Here is a 14,548-nt window from a genome sequence, read left to right on the forward strand (position 1 = left end):
CTTTTACTCAAAAATTTCCCCTTCATAATTTAAAAACTAAATTAACCTTATATATTGAGACTTTCGAGATACATATAGTGCTCCAAATTTCATAAACACACCTCAAAAGGTTATTTAGACAATAACGTCCAAAAATCGACTGACTGACCGATATATATCAAAACTCTAACCCAGTTCCAGATGACTTAGAAAGTTCAAATTTGGCATCCAGATAGGTAGTTGGGTGCTCACATTCAGGCTGACGCAGGTACTTACCGGGCACGGTTGCTTCGGTAGGTATCTGCACCGGATAGCGAAGCGGGAGAACTCCCTCCTGCCACAAGTGCGGCGCGCCACACCCTGATTGAGTGTGCTGCATGGGGGCCTCAGCGCCATTACCTGGCGGCCATTGTAGGCGGAGACCTCTCGCTGTTGAGCGTGATAAACGCCATGGTCGGTAGCGAGAGGGGCTGGAAGGAGATGGTCACTTTGCGTGAGAACAGTGCTTCCGCTGACCCGCTTCGCCGAAGAAGACCGGGGAGAAGACGTCGGCGCTATGCAAACCTTCTCCCGCCGTAAATGTCGCCGGGGCTAGGGGGTGTCTGTAACCCGAGAACCCCTTAGAATTTGGAGGCCTGCAGAGGCGGGCCTACCGTCGGGACGTCACGGTAGTATGCGCAAGCGATCCCGTGGCATCCCCCGAAAAGACGGTGTGAGTATCGCTGGTTTTTCGGTGGGTATTCCGGCGCCATAAGCGGCGGCGAGCCCCACATACCCCCCCACTTCAAGTGGGGGAAAAGCGTAAATGCGTTTCTCCAGCGGAAAAAAAAGGTAGTTGGGTGAATTTAAAGGAATAAATCAGAAACTAGTAAATTATTACCATTTTATTTTTATAAATTTTCAAATCAAAAATGGAATATATATTTAAAACAATTCTACCCAACCGGTTAAGCTGAAATTTTGCGCACATTTTTGGTCTTAGTGATAAAAGAAACCTGATATACTAAATTTTCTTCATCTTAGTACCTACATGGTTTTTTTAAAGGTTTTTTTAACAAGATACTTTATTCTATTTACTTTCAATATACTTTAAACTAATGACGCATATTGCGTGTGTACGATAATTAAATATTATAAACTTGATAACCAATCTTCAACATTTTTTTTATGTTTAAATATATTTGGAATACTTTAAGGCTATGTGTACAAACAATTTTTTTTATTGGCGACTAATATTACTACTAATATAAACACCTTAACTAATAGCTTACAATCTAATGTTCAGCGCTGCAATATTACATTCAATTATTGAAGACATCTAAGGTCTAAGTTCTCGAGGGAAGTCAGGGGCCGAATTCTACTAATCTATATCGTTTACGATACGTTCCCGATTCAATTCCGATCCAACTTCAAATAATATATATTTATTCGAATCGGAACCGAACCGATAATATGTTAACATATACCGTTATGTCAAAATTCAAGTTAATTCCTAACTTTTATGGCAATAGTCGATAATTAAATTATAGAACAGGAAAACGGATAAATGGCAACGATCACGCTTCGATTCGATTGCGATAGAGTGACAATTTGTTAGTAGAATTGGCCCAGGTTCTCGGCGAACCTCTATACAATTTTCGCATAGGGATCTTCTCTTGGAACATGCGGATACAAATCCCGGAAGGCTCGGAGACAGAAAGCACTTACAGTAACTGGAAGTCTTGTATTTATACTTTAAACTTTATTTCCTTCTTTAACTACTTGCTTATGCTTTCTATCATTATTAGGAAATGTTACTACATTTATAGTATTATAATTATTTTGGGATGACGTAGATTTGGAAATTCTTCATTCTTCGGCATGTTTTAACAAAACTATAATTATTATATCACAATTATACAAAATGAGTGACTATGAATTCCTTGGTAAAAGTGTATATTTCCTTATGTTTGTTATATACATATATATTTTTATTTAATCTCATATTACCTTTTATTAGTTCTTTCATTTTTACAAATATGTATTATAAATAAAGTAGCAATTAATGTAGATTTCAAGACCTAACTAAGAGTATAATTGCCTATGGGTGCTTAGCCGTTACTTGGGAAGAATAACTGTTCAAATTCGCTTCCCTGGCTAAGGTGAGCGCTTCCGTCACGGTCCAGTCTCCACCACGTCTTGCCATTTTGATGGTGTAATTCCTTATCTTACCTGTTATGGCTGTTTGCGCTTTTTTGATGTACAATTTGCTTAACTCAAACGAGTTGACTATTGTAAACGCGATTAAATTGAAAGTAAAAAAGCCTTGATGTGGGTATTCGTTAATTAACATTTAGAGTCTACTGAGATTCTTGCCGGTTCTAGAATCAAATTTACCGACAGGTGTTAGCTTTATGTATAATAGACTATAACAGACATCTCTCTTGCATAGTTATATATTTTCAAGTTGACTATATTTTGTTTAAAAATAGGTTAAAGAAGACATTCAGAGGTTACAATTTGTAATGTTAAATGACGTACACACATTATTTTCTAATCCTTCCCATTTCACAAAGACCGATGACATTTAGGTTTATTGAACCTTTCGTGGAAAAGTTTCGCTGTTAGTACATGGCTGTATTATTTTCATTACATATAATACGCACAGACATATACATACAAACATCATTCACACACATTTAAATTTAACTTTGTTTGTATTTTTTTGTTGTTCTACTTTTCCTTAAATTTACTTAGCCTTATGGATGTATGTAACAGCCTATGAATGTCCCTCTGCTGGGCTAAGGCCTCCTCTCCTTTTTTTTGAGGAGAATGGTTGGAACTGATTCCACCACGCTACTCCAATGCGGGTTGGTGGAATACACATGTGGCAGAATTTCAGTGAAATTAGACACATGCCGGTTTCCACACGATGTTTTCCTTCACCGTTAAGCACTAGTTGTATTATAAACACAAATTAAGCACACGACAGTTCAATGTTGAACCCACCATCATCAGTTAAGATTCATGCGTTCTAACCACTAGGCCATCTCGGCTCAAGCTTAAATAACATAAATACGAAATTATTAATAAATTGCCGTTCTTATTTTCTATTTAGGTAATTGTGGGTTTTGTTTAATAGAAAAATTAAATAAAGTTATATTTTATCATAAATTTTAACTTTGTTAAGAATTTTAAATTATTATTTTTTTCATATACATTTTTCGATAGTATTTTTCATTTCAGGTAATTTCCATGCAGTAAGAAAATTAGACGGGTTTCACACATGTGAGTATTTTTTGTTTTATATTTTTTACATTTTACGGTGTCATTTTATGTTTATACTTTTTTATTTGTACATTGCCTACTAGTACAACTATAAAACATTTTATATTACGGGGCAGATGTTATTTTATTACGGCAATCAGGTCTCAGACTATGACTTCATCATGGATTCTGATATTTTATGTGGTTTTGTTAAAAAAATGTTTGTAGATTTTTTATTTTACTTTTATCTTTATATATCTATAAAATTTGTAAATTTTTAAGATACTAGAATTCTAATAAAATTTTCGTATATTAGTATATTTTTATAATTATTTATTTGATTTGCTTTATTACTTGTTCTTTAAAATATCGTAACTAAACATTATTTGGCCATTTCGGGGGTAGTTTAAATAAATTATATTTTCTGTGGTCAGTTCGAAAGCAAAACGCAAAAATTATATTTATTAAAAAAAGAAATAATCCAATATCAACGTGACACCCGACCGAGGAAGTTAATAGGTGTCATCTCTAGTCCTCTTAAGTAGTCTCTACATGAACATGTTGTTTCTCGCGATTTATTATTACAATAGTTTTGATAACAACAGCTGCTATCTGCAGCGTGTCCGTGTCGAACACAAGTTCGAGTCGGCAGCAGGAAAGCGGGGATATGTTTATAGTGCAGTTGCATAGTGGTGTTGTGTTTTTAAGCTGTTTATCAGTTTCGGGTTGTGCGTGTGTGGCGTGTTGAATTGTGGGCAAGATCTCTGTGTGCGAGCGGACGGTGTGTGCGCGCGTAAGTTTGTGTGGGTGTTCCTCAGTGACGCGAGGTGCGGAGCGGTCGGAGGCGCCAGTCGAGTTTGGAGCGTTGCGGGGCTGCCGCGCTATCGTCGCGTTGAGCCCTGACTCACGATCATAACTTTGTGTACTGGAAACTTTTAAACGCAATTTTTTGCAACTATCCGTTGTCCGCGCGTACATAATTGCTGTCCTAGTCGTACCCTGTACCCTGTACCCAGTGTTCGTACGTTTTTACATGCACTGTCGCGCGTGTTTCAGAATCCGTCGGTCTATTTTTGAATATTCACTAAACGCTTCACTGCAAAGTTTTCGAAACGCAGCCCGCTAGCCGGGTTAACGGCCGCTGTGTGCAGCGCCTGCACCACATCTCCTGTGTTTTTGTTGACGAATAACATTTGTGTTGTTAATTTCATTTGTGAGGATCCGTGACACGTTATCTGTAAGTATGACCCGGTCGATTAACGATACTAGCTGTATAAACTTGTAGCGTTATAAGTCTCGATTCGTCACCTGTTGATTATCCCATGCTAAAAGTTTATTACAAAACATTTACTTGTAAAAGTACCAAAGCATATCAACGTTGTATCGATAACTATTGCAAGCATGTGAGCGAGAGAACATAATGTTACGTGCGTTCATATATTTGTATGTATGTAGTTGTATAAATGATTGTAGGTATATTCCTCTGTGTTCTATTGTAAATTTATTATATACCTGCGCAAGTATTTTACAACTTAAGTCGTAAAATAGGGTCGTAAATTTTACTCAATACAGTCTGTAAACGCAATAGATTTGTAACTTTTGAAAACATAAGTAGGATATTTGAAACAAGACTACGAAATATTTATTTCATTGTTGATATCGAAACAAAAGTGTCAGTGTCGAACATAAAAATCAATGAAGCTTAGATAAGACATACTTACTATTTGAGTATTCAGTTATAATTTTATTTACTCACACATTTAAACTATTTACAAGTTAATTATGATATCAATAAAAGTGAGGAAATAATTAGTTACCGATCGAAAGGTTTCTTAAATGTAAAATTGCTCTAAACGATGGAGCGATTACTATTTTTTTTTTTTATAGAATAGGAAGGTGGACGAGCATATGGGCCACCTGATGGTAAGTGGTCACCAAACGCCCTTAGACATTGGCATTGTAAGAAATGTCAACCATCGCTTATAGCCAATGCGCCACCAACCTTGGGAACTAAGATACTATCATGTATCGTAGATTTTCGGATTTGTTATATATATTTTGATATGTGATAGTACAGAGACAATAAATAGTTTGTATATGTGCGAACATATAATAGAACAATCCTGTTGATCCTTTTTTAGTAATCAATATTTATTTTAATCTTTTGAACACACTAGAAGTACTTTTTGTTATTCAAAAATCAAAATCGAATCAACAGCCAATCATTGTCCACTGCTGAACATAGGCCTCACCCAAGGTGCGCCAAAACTCCCTGTCATCCGCCTTCCGCATCCAGTTGGTGTTTTTTTTGTTATTCAAGTCAAATAAAATTAATGAGATCATAAGTATCGATGGAGAGGTTAAAATCTTGACTATTAATAATAAACATATTTTCTGTCTGTCTGTCACTGTACCTGTCCCATATATCACAGAATAATTCAGATAGCTTCGAATAAAAAGCGTCATGATAGAATGACATGTAGTACATGCAAATAAAAAAGTTTTTCAGTATCAATTAATACTCGTTTATTAATGATAAAGATAATATTATAATAATATATTTTTTCTAGTACGCATATGCTTATTTTTCTAGTATCTTAATTATCTTGGGTCAAATGTTAGGATAGGATTATGGCAGAAAATTATAGATAATCAAAACAATATATAAACTGTCACGCTTAGATTTTCAATGTCTCCGCTATCGCATTTACTTCCGAAAACCTTATAGCGTAGCAAATATTAAGTGGTTATATGTATGCACTGCCCACTTTCCTGATCATTATCGTGAAGTACCGCGATTTAGCCCACAGAATAAAACATATTTCAGTTATTAATAAATCAATTCACAAGAACCGGAATGACCCAGCGGACAGATTGCGGGTTTAAGTTCGGCGAGCCACTTTTTAAATTTTTTGTTTATAATTCATCTAGTAAGCTAAGTAACGAAGGAAAATATCGTGAGGAAAATTGTCTGGAATCTGTTATAAATCACTTAATCCACACCACACCACAAAGTTCTTATACTCTTAACCAGCCATCGGATTTACAAATATATTTTTCTTAAAGAATACCTCTTACAGGCAATACTTATTTACAAAGGAAAACATAAATATATATTATTTTATCAATGTAATATTTGACCACAAGTAAATAAAGAGTTATGTAGACCATATCTCTAAGGTCAAACTGGTCAGGGTATATAGTATATAACTTTTCATTTGAATGAATTATCATTGAATTAATATATCATAAAGTGACTTGTGTACTCAATGTTTTTCTTACGTTTTAAAAATGTAATAAAAATTTTTTTTGTTTTTAATTTCAGTAAAAAATTTGTTTTTACTTTAAGTAAAAAATTTCTATAGATCTGTAATTAGGGACATGATGAATGCTCGGGTCGTCATTATTACTATTGTATCGTAAGTAATGTCGTTATGGCTAGAATGCAATAGTAAAAAGTCAAAGTAGCTTGTAAATGAACCACTGCTAGGCTTAGGCCTATTTCAAGAACATGCTTTAATATTTCTGCGTATGGCATCTTGAATTATAAATAAAAACTAAGTACATGAAAATTGGACGTGGACTGGCCCGGGCTTCGACACGCAATTTTCGGTTAAGATTCACTTGTTTTAACCACTGAGTAAGCTCAGTTTATTGCAATGCCTCTTTATTTATTTTTTTGTAAGCGCTTATCCGATATAACTCACGCGTATATTGTACGTTGATGATAGCATGTGTCAATAACAACTGCATAACAAAAAAAAATGGGACAAGCAATCATTCGTCTTTGTTTATATTACGCATGTATAGATTTTTTTTATTATAATAGGTAGGCTGGTATATTCTGCTTGATGATAAGTGGTCACTATCGCTCATAAAAATTGGCACAATGAGAAATATTGACCATCCTATTATAAATCGCCAATGCGGACAAACGTTGGTAACTAAGATGTTGTGTCTCTTGTGACTGGAAGTGCTGTTTGGCGGTAGTATATGTGGTGTTTGGATATCACCCAGACGGACTTGCAAAAACCACCAAGTGAGCTAGCTGATACTAATTATTTGTTTGTTTATTCTGCTTTCGCAAAAATTCTTCAGTTCATTGTCGTTTTAGATACAAAATTGAATTAATAAATTATATTAATATTCGCATTAATTGCGGCGAATTATTTTTATTCACATAATATACCGACATAATAAGGCAAAAATAAACATTTCATCTTGTTATATTTTTCAACTAGTGAGAGAATCATAAGTCGTAATAAAATATATTGAGACGAGCTGGGTGGCTTAAAGTTAAAGATTTTTAAATGTACTGAATAAAAAAATAAAAAACTAATTATCGCCATTAGCGCTTTTAAATCGGGTTCACCGATCACTAAGAACTCAGGTGACTAGGTTAGAACAAAAAATATTTTCTCTTAAAATTGATCTAGCTATGTAGAAGAAGAACATAACGAACACACCGAAATTTAATATAAAGATAAACGACTAATTATAATTAATATTTATTTAAATATTTATAAAAAAAAACGTTATCTTATAATTTTTTGGGTATATTGCCATAATCTGAATAGTATAATGAATGAGTTTTAATTTATTACCACAAAATAAAATTATTCTAGAAAACTTATGTATACATACATTTACAAGCTAATGACGTTTGTTAATTAATTTTAATATGTATGAATATTGATGAATTGTATGAATATTATTGATTAATAAAAAAATATTAAAAATTTATATTATTAAAATATTATTAAAAAAAGCCGAGATGGCCCAGTGGTTACAACGCGTGAATCTTATTCGATGATCGTGGGTTCAAACCCGGGCAAGCACCACTGTATTTTCATGTGCTTAATTTGTGATTATAATTCATTTCGTGCTTAACGGTGAAGGAAAACATCGTGAGGAAACCTGCATGTGTCTAATTTCATTGAAATTCTGCCACATGTGTATTCTACCAACCAGCATTGGAGCAGCGTGGTGGAATAAGCTTCACAACCTTCTCCTCAAAAGGGAGAGGAAGCCTTAGCCCAGCAGTGGGACATTAACAGGCTGTTACTGTTACTGTTACTGTATTGATTATTGTTATTTGGACAATTAGCTGAGAATACCAACGATATATTTCAAAACAAATAATTACCAAAAATCTGTTATACACAGGTATAACAGTGACATGATCTATGTATTAAGGATAACTTTGTATACACTCTTATTGTACTTCGAGGCATTACTTGGTGGTAGGACTTTGTGCTAGGCGGTCTGGATAGGTACCACCCACTCATATATTCATCCTAACAACAATATTTAGTATAGTTTCGGTTTGAACTACAAGCATAAGGGACATAACATCTTAGTTTCCAAGGTTGGCGGGGCATCGACGATGTAATAATAGTTAATATTTCTTACAGTATAAATGTCGCTTATTAAAGAGCCTATCTATTTTAAATTAAAAAAAAGTCGTATGCTAAGAGTCTATACGCACATCGGTCACGTCCATTCCATCGACTTAACTCGAATCAATTAATAAGCATCGATATATTTACACAACAATAAAACGTAATGATGGTTCGAATCGTAAATCTTTGTGTAATCAGAATTATTGTCACTATATAATACTCACGATTTCAGAAAATGGAACTAATCATATGGTATTCATCGGAAACTAAAATAGAATAGTAGATTAACATGTCTATATGAATCTGAGAGTTATATTTTTCCTCCAGATATGTAGACTATATAAAAATAATTTATTTATTTATTTTTATTTTATCCGGAAACATTTTTCACACACGGCCATATGATCCCAAATTAAGCTTGTTTAAAGCTTGTGCTATGGAAACCAGACAACTGATATACTACATATACTACTTTTCTTTTGTAAATACATACTTATATAGATAATTACACCCAGATTCAGGACAAACAGACTTGTTCATGCACACAAATGTCTGTCCTGGGTGCGAATCGAACCCATAACCTTCGGCGTGAATGGCAAGTATTTATCAACTACGCCAACCGGCTCGTCATATATATGTAAAGTAAAATAATTTGAAATGGAATAGTACTATTTTGGATTTTTACGATTTACAATTTTTTTTATTTTTTATTTTAGACTTGAATCTCGATGTGTGAATGAAATGTTAATGTGCGATGAAGTGGTCATAGTGCACAGGTGTATGCGTAGACATAGACAGACAGACTCTCTAACTCTTATAGTCCGGTGGGACGGAAATTTATCCGGAATTTTATCAGGCGCAGGACGAAGTATATACGTGCAGTCCGAGGAATAGGAGTGAAACACTGTCTTTCTCACTCTGGTCTGTTCCGATAAATGTTTTGAAAGAAAATCTTTTTTATCTTTTATAAGAACGGTATTTAAAGCTTTGAATATATCTGTTAATACGTAAGTAACACTTTTTGATTACAATTAGATGTTCTTAAGAAAAGGATATTGATTCTGTATTTAAATAAAGATATCAATTTTTTTATTAAGTGGTCGAATATTTTGCCAATATACTTTAAGTGCAGTCTAGAATTATCGACGAATGTGTATTGATTTTGGCATCGGTCCCATGTATCGTAGTATATTCAAAACAAATGTTTTGAATATATGGGAAAATTTTGGTGAATGAATAGTAAATAATTCAGAACGTTATTCATTTTAATATTTCATAATCAATGAACATCCGATTCGATCGAAAAAAACAATCGTTTTGAATAATTTTTTTCCGTATGCCGTAAATCTATTTGCGACAGTCAATGACGTATGTTAGAGTTTATATTCGGATTATCGCGATGATATATTCTTTTATTTAGACCGACATCACAGCGAAAGTATAAAATATACATTCGTTGACGTAGTTTCAAAGACGATCATTTTCTTAGTGATGTTTACTTTCATACATAATTAAATTCAACCAATAATTTAAGTCAAAACATTTCAATTGGTTTATTTTTCAGATACTAGCATATTAAAATGAAATGAGTGGTTGTTTTATAAAAAGTGCGTTAAAAACAAAACAATAAACTCTGATGTATAGTTGTTTTCGAATTTATAAATAATAGTTATCGATAAAAGAAAATCATCACATGTTGGTTGTAAGTTTAACTTATTTGCGTGGGTTGAGAGTAAAAGATTTGACACACTTGAAAGCGAATGCGTCGATTCTAACTGCACGTAACGTCTGAGTGAATAATTTTGATACTAAAAATTTTCGCTCTTGTATCAAGTGTTACAAATTCGACATATAACTATGGTTAAATACCTATCCATAGTTGAAAAACATATAACAATCTATGGTATTTGGGTATTAAACTGAAGCTTTTCTTATATATATTATTATTTATACATATATATAAAATAATATATATTATTTTGTACATATTTTTTTTAATCAATTCAACTATTTGTATTTACAAAATTTAAATATTTTTTAGTGAATATATTATTATTATTAATATATTTTTATGATTGATTTGAATATCCTGTGTTAAAGCAGTCTAGTTAAACAGTAAATGTAGAACAAGAACAGTTTCATATTCTGATTACGTTACTCCTCTTCATTAATTAATTCACTATTGGGCCGAACTTGCATTATTATCTGTAATAAACGAACATATATTCACTTGTTAGGAGGAAAACGCTACGTTGATGATTGTTTGATAATAATCCTTAAGCGATTTTTGATGACCCTCGCTGTAACGATGTAGCTCATTTCAATATTCCACGCGAAAACATAACAATTTTAACTATTACATATATATAATATCAAATATGAGTTATATAGCCGAGATGGTCCAATATTTAGAATTATTGTCCCAAGCTGTACAAATATATGTTTTATATTTAATTCAATCAAATCGAATCCAAATCGAAACAAATAAATTTTAAGAACTTCTTATATTTCATAAACGAAAAAAAAAAAATTTCAATCGACTAGTTCTCTGTTTTTTTTGTCACAAAAGATGAATGTTGTTATTTATTATTATCAAAGATAAATAATAAATAAGATATAAAAATTATATTCAATCCAGCTCGCGTATTTTTGTTTATAGATCAAAAATGTAATGATTCAAGTTTTTTTTTCTATAAATAAAATGCATTACAATATTGACGGAGATGATTATTTGATTTATATGTACTGGCAGCGATACATCAGGCGTAAATTCGTTAAAATTCAAACTGTCAAGTGTGTAATGTCATACACGTCGTTCATTGTCGTTCCTGATGTGCCGTTTATTGCTATTATTTTCGTATTTTTAAATTATTATTAGATGATGTATAAAATGATTGAAATGTTTAAAATAATACTATAATGTTTCGTTTTCTGTCTAATAAAAATATTTGAATCATTTAGGTAAAAGGTAAAAAAATTTATGTGGTTTAACCAAATAGACCAAATAAATTAACAAGTTCTAAAAGTAGTTTTAAAACTAAATTTAACGATATTCTATCACCTGAGATGAATATTTATACCAATATAACATACTACTTAATATGCGATCATAGGACAAAATTGTAAAACCATGATAAAATTGGATGATGAGATCGATATCTTTGAATCTTCGTAATTTTAATGTCCTTTCTTGTTCTTGATATAGAAAACATGTTCTATTAAACAAAATAGATATAGTCTCCGTAAAACATGTGTGGGAACATAAACCCATACAATTTTTGGCCCATCTCCTTTACGCTTTTTTCATATTTAATTATTGTATTTGAAATTCGAATTACCAAACTTAACCAATCAGAAACAATCGCTTCAATTGAAAGAAATGTTAAATATCATCGAAGATAATGAACGCAGTGCTCCTAATAAGCGTCGTAGTATATAAAATCTTTATCTAATCAATTGATGTTTATATTAATGGTTTGTAAACTTTCCCTTGTTATTCATAAGTAGATATTCGATGTCGACGCTATTTTCTACTAAATAACCCGGAAAAACATATGATAACACTTCTCTGATGATATTGTTTGAAAATTTGCATGCTGCGTGACGTCACCACGCATTATAATAGACAGTAGAACCTTTAGTAAACTTTCCATTACAATATTATTTATCTAATCTTGACTCGGATATTTCATTGCGTTTAGATTCATCGTCATTATTTTCTTTCTATTTATGTGTTTTTGTATTTTATTACTTTAGAAGAGCCGTGACGGCTCAGTGGTGGAACACGTGAATCCTAATCGTAGGTTCAAACGTTCTTATACTTAATTTGTGTAATAATTCATCTCGAAGTCAGCGTTGAAGGATAATATCGTGACAAAATCCACATGTGTATCTAACACTTCTTTAAACAGCGTCATGGAATAAAATTCAATCCTTAAAATTAGATGAGATCTTAGTTCAGCTGTGGAATATTAACAGGCAGTTTTGACTTAATCTATTTATTTAGAGTATAACGCAGTTTTCCTTTCATTTATCTTTATTTCTATATATGTATGTATAGTTCCCTCTTTCTTGCAAATTTCATCTCTCACATAGTATATATAATATAGTACATATTTTGGTTTTCTTACTAATCCATAAGCATTCAACTGAATCTTAAGTGAATACAGTATTGTTGAAAAAAATAATTAAAAATTACGATTATTTTAACCGTCTAATATATTCCATTCGGTTTTACAAGCGCTGCGCGTAAATGTGTTGAAGAACACACATACATACATGCACAGTGACTAAACAATATATTACAAGCATGCGATTGTTCCAACCAATCGCTTATTCAATTGCAAAATTGCTTATCCAAGATCGGATCTTAAAGACGACAACTTTATATAACTATAAAATGGTCACATCATGTTTATTGAAACAGATAATTATCACGTATCATGAAGAATATTTATAATCTGATTCAGAAAAAAATGATACAAATTGGTACAGAATCATAATTAGTAATTACCTTTTGCACGACCTTTGGGACGAAAATAGAGTAAAATACCCTCAAATAACAAACAAACCGTATATGATTAAGGAATAAAAATAATATCAATCATAACACTTCGATTTTTACGTTTTGATTATTATCTATGACTATGAATTGCTCAATATTTTTTATCAGTTGTAATATTATGTAAGATTTGTTTATCAAGCTTCTAGTTTATTTGTCATTAGTCCACTGCTAAGGAACCCGGATCTGTTTCAAGATCGCTTCATCTTTCAAGTCGGCCTCTGTTCCTCAAGTCCGCTATCTCAACCATGGCGTATATCTGGCGCCTCTTAATTGCCCTAGACTAATAATTATTATCAGTTCGCGTGCGCCGCCCCGCCCTCTCCGCTACCTAAGATACGCAATTACCACTATGCACTGTTGTATTTACTCACACATCGACAATTACTTTAAAGCACGTGCTCTAGATGCCACTTAAACATGATCACGTAGAATCGAATATCTAATTTTTTGTTCTATTACCTTTACCCATTTGAATGATTTATATTTTTCTTATTTTTGACATACCGAAATGTATGTGATAATGGAGGTTCTGAAATTATTAATTAATAATTAAATTTTATAATTAGATCGGATTAAAAATTATAACCTTATTTAATATTTATCGTTGATGTTATCTCTAACTTTCCAAGATTATTGGCATCAGTATCATTAGCAAATTCTAAGCGATACATAATCAGGATCAATTTCCGTTTAGTTATAAATTTAACGATAGAACACAACAAAAGCATTAGTAAGACACACCATTAATTCCTAAAGGTGAACAACCCCACTTTCGTTCGAAGCAGCGGCGTCTGGAATAGCAATTATTGAGACTTAAATAATTTTATGTATAGTTTAAAAGAATAACATTTTACAAAAAAAAATTTCGTCAATGTTTTCGTAAGATCATGTTGAATTTTTTTATTTTTATGTGGAAATATTAGCAAAAAAAATAATAAAGAAATAATCATAATGTTCATCATAATAAAGTAATAATCATAATAATCATCATAATTTATTCGAACATTAGGTAAAACATATTAATGTATGTTTCGTTATTGTGCGGTGTACTGTTTTATTGGATGTTTGACCTCGTGTTATCGTGGCAAGCCTCCGTCATACTTACCCGATCACTCGTTATCTCAACCGTACAATGACGTGTCTCCTCTGAGTTGACTTAAATTCTTTTAAAATATATTTACATTTAAATTTCACATGGGCAAATTGGGGTTTTATCCCATTTTTTTTTTGTTTAAAACAAATATTATTCAATAATAAATAATCAATCCAAACGACTTATCTACCTGCACCTGTTAGTACACTTTACAGCACACATTAAATGTCTTTTATGTCATGAGTTTATTCAAATACTAGTCGG

General features: G+C 32.3%; 1 protein-coding gene across 9 annotated transcripts in view; it reads left to right on the forward strand.

Moving 5' to 3' along the window:
- Positions 1-14,548, forward strand: part of LOC126771825 (dual 3',5'-cyclic-AMP and -GMP phosphodiesterase 11) — a 224,166-nt gene that overhangs the window by 72,345 nt on the left and 137,273 nt on the right. For 4 of the 9 annotated variants that reach the window (XM_050491936.1, XM_050491938.1, XM_050491939.1 and 1 more), the window contains exon 1: positions 4,062-4,462. The exons of 1 other annotated variant lie outside the window; for it this stretch is intronic. The gene's annotated coding sequence lies outside the window, so the exon portion shown is untranslated. Of the gene's footprint in view, positions 1-3,189; positions 3,247-4,061; positions 4,463-14,548 lie in introns of those variants that run through there. 4 more of the 9 variants (XM_050491937.1, XM_050491941.1, XM_050491942.1 and 1 more) reach the window with 3 other exon arrangements.

The sequence above is a fragment of the Nymphalis io genome, chromosome 11 (assembly GCF_905147045.1).
Source record: "Nymphalis io chromosome 11, ilAglIoxx1.1, whole genome shotgun sequence".
In the NCBI taxonomy this organism is placed as follows: Eukaryota; Metazoa; Arthropoda; class Insecta; order Lepidoptera; family Nymphalidae; genus Nymphalis; species Nymphalis io.